Source organism: Octodon degus, unplaced genomic scaffold (assembly GCF_000260255.1).
Source record: "Octodon degus isolate 3935 unplaced genomic scaffold, OctDeg1.0 scaffold00001, whole genome shotgun sequence".
In the NCBI taxonomy this organism is placed as follows: Eukaryota; Metazoa; Chordata; class Mammalia; order Rodentia; family Octodontidae; genus Octodon; species Octodon degus.
Genome location: NW_004524577.1, coordinates 10,233,959 through 10,243,602, shown reverse-complemented (window position 1 = coordinate 10,243,602; position 9,644 = coordinate 10,233,959). Strand labels below are relative to the sequence as shown.

The 9,644-nt window shown below is 43.4% G+C and overlaps 1 pseudogene; it reads right to left on the bottom strand.

Moving 5' to 3' along the window:
• Nucleotides 1-1,592: 1,592 nt before the first annotated feature.
• LOC101581058 lies at nucleotides 1,593-2,565 on the bottom strand (annotated as a pseudogene).
• Nucleotides 2,566-9,644: the final 7,079 nt, after the last annotated feature.

The following is a 9,644-nucleotide window of genomic DNA, read 5'->3' as shown; positions in this document are numbered from 1 at the left end:
CCACACTCTCTCTCTCTCTCTCTCTCTCTCTCTCTCTCTCTCTCTCTCTCAAATAAATAAAAAAAAAATAAAGATAACAGTATACAGTACAATAACCACTACTGAACCCTTATTATTTTGTTTGGTGAAATTCTGTGTCGTTTCTATTTTTTTTTTTTTACCATTTTGTATTCTATTTAAAAAATAAAAAATAAACTATGAGGTACAATTGCCTTTCTTTTCACCACTATCTTTCCTTCCTCAACACCCCAAGAACACGAAGCTCTACTCTATCCGAGTGGCTTTCCCTTTCTGGCAGAGCTGTACCTCTGTTCTTGGTGTGACTGTAACACTGAACTTTCCACCAAACGCTCATCCTCCTGTTTGTCCACCTGGAGAATACTTTCTCATTCTTCAAAACCTAAGTTACCAATTCCATCTCTGTAATGACTTCCACGGAGTCTCACCCTTTCCTCAGCGAGCATTTTAGGCACCGCTGACCATTATAAAAGATCTTTGAGTACACAGAAATAAAATGTCTTTGTAGGTTTGTCACTCCATTAGAATGTTGACACTGCAGCTTAGAAAGAAAAAAAAAATGGTGCAAACACCTGAGGGAGACCTCCCTGCTGTCCTTACGGAGGGGAGCTGTCTCCACCTTCCTGTCCTCCAGGGCAGAAGTCACCTCAAGGAAGGTTATGCTCTATTTATTCTGTACTGTGCTTTGTTTTATATTTTTGTGGTTAAAAAGATACATATGGTTCAGAACACATGAACCTCATCTACATTGAACCTTATGGCAAACTTTTACTCAGTTTCTGACCAAAGTTGGTTTGCAACCTCATTCACAGGAGTCAGAACGGACGAGTCTTATGGGGAATTTTTTTTTTAACAGTTAATACTTGTATTTATAGGTTAAACAAAAATCCAGTCTCTTAAACCCATAGTCTCCCCCAAGTGTTTGGCAAGACTCGTTCTGGGTCTGTGAGGAACCCCAGCAAGAAGAGTGAGAGATGTACTGTTGGTCCAGTCTGCCCTGCTCCTCCCAATCAGGACTCCCCTAAAAAGAAACACTGCCTGTGAGGATAACACTGGCCTCACTGTGCAGGCTGCCAGATTCTCCCAAAGAGAATGCTTCCTAGTCCTGGCAGAGCTGGGGTGACCCATGGACACCGCATGCACCTACACACCCCGCTAGGAAGTGAGGCACAGGAGGGTGCAAGTGTAACACTTGTTGGTGAACAGAAATGACAAAAGATGCAGGCAGGGTGGAATGGGACAGAAGGACACAGGAAGGGATCACAGTAACCAGTGAGTGACCCCTCTGGTGCCCTGAGGTCACGAGACAGTTGACTCAAGTTACCAAGAATGTATGCTGACTCCCCACCAACTTGGAAGGACAAGGATGTGGTAGGATCACTGAACTTGTCACCAGGTATAAATACTCAGGATATCTGGCTCAACAGTGTGTGTCAGCATCTTACCATGAGGTTCCAACACTCAGTGAGGAGTAGGACCTCTTGGGAAACCAGGCCCCACCACACCTTGGTCTTTTGGGAGACGACACCACTACTACCACTGCACTGCACACAGCCCACCTCATGCTACAGATTTCAGAGTGGGCAAGTCCAGAGGAGGCAGGAGAAGAGGGTCAGGAGGTGCTGCAGAGCAGGCATGGCCTTGGCGTCATGCAGGCTGCTGTTGCTCAGGAGCACCTTCTCCCCAGGCTTGAAGGCTGGCATCCCGAGGTAGAGGCAGCTGGCACAGCACAATGCATCGCCCAGGTAGTAATTCCTGCAGGCCAACTTGGGCTAGGAGCTCTTCTGCGCCTCCAACTTCTCCTTCTCCAGTTCTTCTGCAAGGCCACAGGTACAGTTCTTGCAGGCCTTCCTCTTCTTCCCCTCTCCACAGGAAGTGGCCCTCAAGGAAGCAGGATCAGGCTTTTTCAAATCTTCTGGGTCCAGTAGCTCATCTGAGTCGATGAAATCCATGCTCTCGTCCTCCATGTCATTGGCTGAATGGGGCCAGAGCTTAGCAGCAGCAGGGTCCACTGCAGGCTTCACTGAAGGAGAAGCCTTCTTGAGGATGGAAAGTTTGAGCTGACTAGATGAACCCACTTCCAAGTTGGACTTTTTGCCGTTGATCTGAATAGACAGTAGACCGTTGCTGTTGTAACCCAGGTGTTCCTGGACAGACTGTGTTTTCCCTGGGCTTAAGGGCTCCCTCTGCAGCTCTTTCACTTCCACAAGACCAGAAAGAGTCAGGGCCGAACACAATTTAGAAGCCATCTATTGGCTCTTTCAGAAAAAGACACCCTCCAGGTTGAAGGATCTGGGCCATCTCCGCCAAAACCTCAGCACCATACAAAGTCGTGCTTCCTGGGACTACACCCAACAAAATAATGTCAAAGTTGGATTCCTTGTGGGCAGATTGCAGCAGTTGGTTGATGTTTTCCATAGACACTTGGTCCTCACTGCCAGTTAACCCTTGAAGTTTATCTACCAGATCTTTCAGAGCCTCCGTGGGGGCTGACTTATCCCAGATCACTGCCACCAGCTGGCCAGCTGAGATCCCAAACTCTGCCATTCTTGTACTGTCCAAAGGCCTGAAAACCACTGCCACCAGGCTGGCCTTATGGGGAAATTTGACTTGGCGCCGGACCAGTTTGACTCACAGAATGGTAGAACAGATTCAGTTCATGAACCAAGGCACAGCTGTGTAACTGTTGCCACATTTTGAAAATAATTTTGTCACTTCAGTAGGACTATCGACTTGCCATTAAATCTCCATATATCAAGTCTCTGCGTCTACTTTGGACATTGCACATCTTTACTTCAGGTGGTCTGACAAGCAGATGTCAAGGTAAAACATAGGAAATACATGGAGGGAACAGTTTGAAAACACAAAGGAATAGAGGAGCAAGAGAAAGCAGGGAAGCCAAGGGGCAGGTCTGATGCTTGAGTGGGAAACTGAAAGAGAGTGGGCCGCGAAGAACTGTAGGCTGCAGGTCAGCACAGACCGGCTGGCTCCATGGGAAGCTCAGCATGAAGCTGACCCAGGAAGCAACCCCACTGCGGGTGAAAAGTCAAGCCTGGAACCCACAGCCCATGTGGTCACTGGCTGAGAGATGTGTGGGGAAGCTTGCAGTTCTCTACAAAGAGAGATCCTGTCTTTTTTTTTTTAATTTATTTTTATGTGTTTAGTACAGGCTCTATAGGGTCTCACTACACAGATCAGACTCGTAATGATCCTCTTGTTTGCAGCCTCCCACATACTGGGATTACAGGCACGTGCCACAACGCCCAGTCTCAATTGCCATCTCAGTGCGTCCCAGGGGCGGGGTCAGCACTGCATACCAAGGATCTCACCCCAGTCCCCGCATCTGCCCAAGCTGGTGCTTTAATCCGCTGAGCTATCTGGCCAGCCCTAAAGAGATCCTGTCTTAAAGGATCAGAGAAATGCACCTTCAGAGCTGCCCAGACTGGCTAACAGCCTGAATTCTTCCAAGTTGAAACCAAATCACTGTCTCTTTTGGAATTGACTACAGTGCCTCACATGTTTAGGTGCAATGTGGTAAATGAGGCATTGGAAGTGCAAAGTGTATAAAAATGTATTACTGATCTGATTATATACACATTATGAAAAACACATGATATTGTTAGGTCACACAACATTGGTGACAAAGGAGGGAAAAAACACAAATATAATTTATTATAAGTCAATGGTCCTTGTGGCAGCTAGAAAAGTGTGCCAAATCCCAGACTTTCAAAGACATCTGGACAAAAGATCCCTGCTATAATTTCACAAAAATTAACTTAGGAATGTGTTTGGCCCAAATGAGTGGATTAGGAGGCTGGAAGGACAGATACAATGTTCGGGGCTAAGCGTACTTAATGCAGAGTACTCTGTACTTTGTGATCGCACTTAAAATTGTGCAATTCTGAAATTCATGAGCTTGCTGTGACCCACCCTCCACTGTCGATAGCATGAGCATTTACAGGTTCATAAGCTTACACCTGCACCCATCATTAAACACCACTGCAATTTCTCTACAGTGCGCTCCGGTAGAGCTGACCTCCTCAGTTTGTTTCAGATCACTGAACCTCATGTGGTACAGCCAAGGGTATCTGTATATAATTTCTTTCAGCAATCCACGCCTATTAACATTTTTAATATGGTTCTTATGCAGATGGATGGCAGCCATGGGATCAATGAAGCGAGTCTTGAGACTTGCAAGGAGGAAATCTTTGGGTGAAAAAGCTCCAGGGTAATGCGAGGCAGTGAAGCAAAACCACGAAGCTCTGCTGACATTCTAGGTTTTGAGATGACTCCAACCTGAACACAAGTAAAATTTTAACACAAGGTAATTTGTTTTTTTCTTGGTGGTACTGGGGATTGAACTCAGACCTTACACTTGCAGGCAAGCATTTATTCTACTGAGCTATCTCCCTGGACCAAGGTAAAATTTTCTAGTGAAAGACAAGTACTATAAGGTCAACTCTCAAGGGTCTTGCCATCTGGATAAAACAATTTAAAAGCAAAAGCTCCCAATGGCCCTTAATTCGTAGGGATAGAGAAAAGGGATCCATTGGAACCCAGGGAATGACAGGAAACAGAGATGAAGGGGCAAAGATTAGAGTCAATACAAAGATGTATGTTCTCTTAAGAAGATGGACTGAGAGAAAATTCATGACAGAGGTAAATTTGGACCTAGTCCCTAGCGGCATAAAGAAGACAGAGGCATTGGCCTTGTGGAGGGCATAATGACCAAAAAAAGTGTAGCCGCTGTATTCATGACTTTCTATCACTAGTACCAAAAACCTGACAGCATATAACTTAGAGAGGAAAGAGCTCGTTTGACACACGGTTTCAAAATGTTAAGGCCATGACTGGCTGGCTCCAGGGCAGAATCGTCATGGCAGAGCGTGTGCTACAAGGAAGCTTCTCAGTCCTCCGCACTTGGGGAGCACAGCAGGGGAATATGGCACCAGGGAAGGGATGAGGAAGCACGTGCCGACACTGCGTGCCTCCCCGTGCACCCCCAGAATGCACTTTGCTAATTCTTTATGTGTTCCTCCAGCAGTCAACTTGAGAGGTGAGCTTAAAAATCAGACCTATTAATTTTCATAAAGGTGTTAAAAACACACTTTGGAGGGCCAGCGAGATAGCTCAGCAGACTAAGCACCTGCTTAGGCAAGCGCCGAGACTGAGGTTCAATCCCCGGTACCACATACTGCACTGGCCCCACCCCCCAGGCACGCTGAGCTGGCGATGGAGTCAGGCATGAAGGGCGCACGCCTGTAATCCCAGCTTCTGGGGAGGCTGAGAACAGGAGGATCACTACAAGTTTGAACTGCATAGTGAGACCCTGTACCCCCCCCAAAAAATTTAAAAAATAACACATTGGTGAAAAGGACATATTTTCTTTTTTTTTTTTTTTATTCAACACATGGTGCAGATAAAATTGAAGATGTACATGCAAATGAATGAAAGTAGACCCTCATCTCTTTCTGGTTATAAAAATTAACTCAAGATGAATGAAATACTTAAATAGAACATGTGAAACTAATAAAACTCAGGGAAACACTTCAGGGCATTGGAATGAGCAAGGGATGGAGGAGGACAAGATGCCCCAGGAAACAAGAGGAAAAATATACAAATGGTGTTACAACAAACTAAACGGCTTCTAAACATCAAAGGAAACAACTCACAGAGTGATGAGAAAATAGACAGAGTGGGAGAAAATATTTGCAAACTGTACATTTGACAAAAGCTTAAAATTCAGGATGTGTGAGGACTCAACTGCACACCAAAAACTCTGATTTTTAAAAATGAGCAAAAGCTCTGAATAGATATGACTCAAAATAAGATACACAGATGACCAATATGCATCTAAAAATGTAAAATATTAGTAATTATCAGGCAAATGCAAATCAAAACCACAGAAGGATTTGTCCCAGTATGAATGGTTATTATCACAAACATGAATGAAAACAAGAACTAGAGAGGATGTGGAGAAAAGGAAATCATTGGTGATTGCTAATTGGGACCAACATTGAAGGGGAATGGTATAAAGGTTCATCAAAAAATTACAAATACGAAGAACAGCCACATAACCCAGCAGGCCCACTACTGGGTACCTGTCCAAAGGAAATTAATTGGTGTGTTAAAGACACATCAACATCCCCATGTTCACTGTAGCACACTAACAAAGAAAAGAGAACAGTTGTCCTTTCACTAGTAAGTATACAAAGAAAATGTGGTACATTATCACCATGACATACTGTTCATTTAGCCACAAAACCATGAAAATTGTAGGGATCTGGTGGTCTCGGTGCAATCAGTTCTACCCAGGGAGAAATGGAGGTAGGAATGAGAAAAAGATAGCCAAGAAGACAAAAGCTGGGTTAGGTGGCGGCACATCTTCCTGGTTGGTGAGACGACCCCAACAACAAAACAAAACAGATGTTTATTTATACCTTTGCAAAGTTAATAACAGTGACACAAGGTTGCCTAGCAACTAGTAGCAGACCTTACCCAGACAGGATGTTTACCTCAGGACTGAGGTAGCTTGTTTGCTTTAGGCACTGAGGCCCAGTCCTTCCTACACACATTGGACTAATTTTCCAGCTTCTGCAGTTCCCAGCAGAAAGCCTTATTTGCACCACCAGGAGACCATTGTGTTGAGTGAAATAAGCAGGCCCAGAAAGGCATGGCTGCACAACCTCGTATAGAGAGAACATAAACAACTTGGAAGTTGAGTGATGACAGTAGCCAAAGGAGAGACGAGGAAAAGTCTTACTATCAATGGATACTAAGCTATAGTTAGCTAAGAGTAAGCACAGGAAAGCTGTTGCACTCCGAGTGACCATCAAGGACGGTAATATATTGTATATTTCAATACAGCGTGAAGAAGTTTTTACTATCTTCATCATAAAGATCAATATTGAAGGAAGTCTGTTTACCTTGGTATGAACATTGCACCATGTGCATGGGTATGAAAAGGTCACACCACACCTGTAAATGTCAACACTTTTAATGTTTTTAATGTCTCAACTTAAAATTTCTTTTTCCAAAATTATAAAAATAGAAGACAATTTCTTCCAACAGGGAGAAGCGTAGGCAGAAAACAGCAAAAGCAGCAGGCAGCAAGCTGTCTTCCCTGACTGGTTTTCAGAGTCCAGGTAGACTATGAGTTTATTGAGTGGGGCCAATGATGCCACTATAGGGCTTCCATTATGTACCCCTTTAATCCCAGCATCACATCCTTAATCCATAGTCACATACTCTAATCCAACTTCAAAACTCGCCACCTATGATGACACTGGGGCAACATCTAAATACAAGCTGTAACAGATCATATCCTGTAGAAATTTGAATTGTAAGGACTAGAATCTATTATTCCACAAAGAATGAAGAATGACATGAAAAATTATGATCCCAGAGATTGGGGAGATAGCTCAGCGATCCAAGTGCCTGCCTGGCAAGCACAAGGATCCGAGTCTGATCCCCAGTACCACATAGTGTGCCAAACCCAGCACCCCAGGCGTGGTGGCACACACCTGTAATCTCAGCACTGGGGAGGCTGAGACAGGAGGATCACTATGAATCCAAGATGCATAGCAAGACCCTGTACCAAATAAATAAGGATTTTTTTAAATTAAAAATATTATGATTCCAAACATGTTGGTCCACTCATTGTTACCTAAGTAAGGCAAAAGGACCTCAGGAAGTACCCTAAGTCACAACCAGGTACACATGCCTTCCTAAGCCCTCCTTACACTCCAGTAATACTCCTCATACTTTTCATGCCATAAGAACAAGGTGTTGCCATGTATAATCTTATCACTGTTTTTCAAGTGCTTAAACTCAGACTACACTTGAAAATTAATGAGAAAACAACTGACGTGTGATATATTCTCTAGTTGCATCCATTTACCTATAAAAAGCCTTGAGTTTATCTTTTTTTATAGCTGAGTAATACTCCATTGTGTAAAAATACCACATCTTCTTTATCTATTCCTTGTTTGATGGAATTGGTTAAAGCATCTGGGTTGCTTCCAAAATTTAGCTATGACAAAGCGTGTTGCTATAAACATGGGTGCACAAATGTCACTACAGTATGATGCTTGCAGTTCTTTTGGGAAAATGCCGAGGAGGGGAATAGCTGGCTTGAATAGGAGCTGTAATTCTAGGCTTTTGAGGACTCTCCACACTGACTTCCATAATGGTTATACCAATCCACAGTCCCACCAACAGTAGAGAAGGATTTCTTTTCCCCTCAACCCTCCAGAATTTATTATTCGTTGGCTTATTGATGATAAAAATGAAATAGGTGGGGACTACTGACATTCAACCAGGCCAAACATCAACAACAATAGAAAAAACTGGGGGATATTACAAAACAAATACAAAAAAAGATCACAAATAGTTGATGAGATCTGCCAGCTGATTAAAAATAGGAATTGAGACAGAAACCAAAGAAAGATCAAAAGTTCAGGATAATATTGATAGTAGGATCACAGTGGTTGTAATAACAATAACAAAACCCAGAAACGTTACTTACCTGGGTATTAGTTATGTGGAGAAATAAAGCAGGCAAATGTGAAGATCCAGAGAATGTTCTGGACTTGACCAAGACCTGTACAGTGAGGTGAATCTGACACAACCATGTACCTTCCACTGTCTGAGATGACCCACAGATTCCCAAAACTAATTTCAGGAATGATCTTAGATGTTCATTACTTGTTTGAAATTTTCTTTTCCCTTTTATCTCAGTGCCTGATCTCAGCTCTTGACTCCACTCTCTGGTTCATGTGCCTGCTCCTGACATAAACAATGTTTATTTGCAGTATTCCCAGATTGGCTCCACCCTCCTTGACGGTTCTACCTTGAAGTAACTCACAGCTACTTTGCAGCTCCACACAGCTCCTGTCCTTGCCCATTTTCCAGCACCCAAACTCTGTCCAGACAACCACAATAGAGAAATTTAGAAAAAGGTGGAGTTGGTGAATTAGGCATCAATCAAGAGTTATAACTAAAAGTGTAAATGAGACTACTAGGAGTGAAACTGCAGAACAGTAAAAGAAGTATTTAATTTAAAAAAGAGCTGCATAAGGGGCAGCAAGTAGGAAATGGAAGAAAGGAATCATAAAAAGCAAGAGAAATGAGCAGTGTGTGGTGAGTCATGGAGTCCAAGGAAGGATTAGGCTTCGTGGAGTGAGGGACCGAAATTGTGAAAGTCACAGCACAGGGCTCAAGTTGTAAAATAGTACAGAGACTACAGGGTCACTAAACTTTAAAGAATTTTGGAAGTGTTAGAAATGAGAGAAATAAGATAAAAATTTGTGAGGGAATCAGTTCAAAAGAATGATTTGAGCCAGGCAAAGTGGTACACACCTGTAATCCTGTCAACTTTGGAGGCTAAAGCAGGATGATCACCCCAAGTTCAAGGTCAGCTTGGGCTCCATAGTGAGTTCAAAGCCAGCCTGAGCTACATACATGAACCACATTGTGAGACTTAGTCTCTAAAAATGAGAGAGAGACAGAGAGAGATAGACAGATAGAGACAGAGACAGAGAGACAGAGACAAAGAAAGAGAGAGAGAGAGAGAGAGAGAGAGAGAGAGAGAGAGAGAGAGAGAGAGAATTTTCTTACCTGTGCAG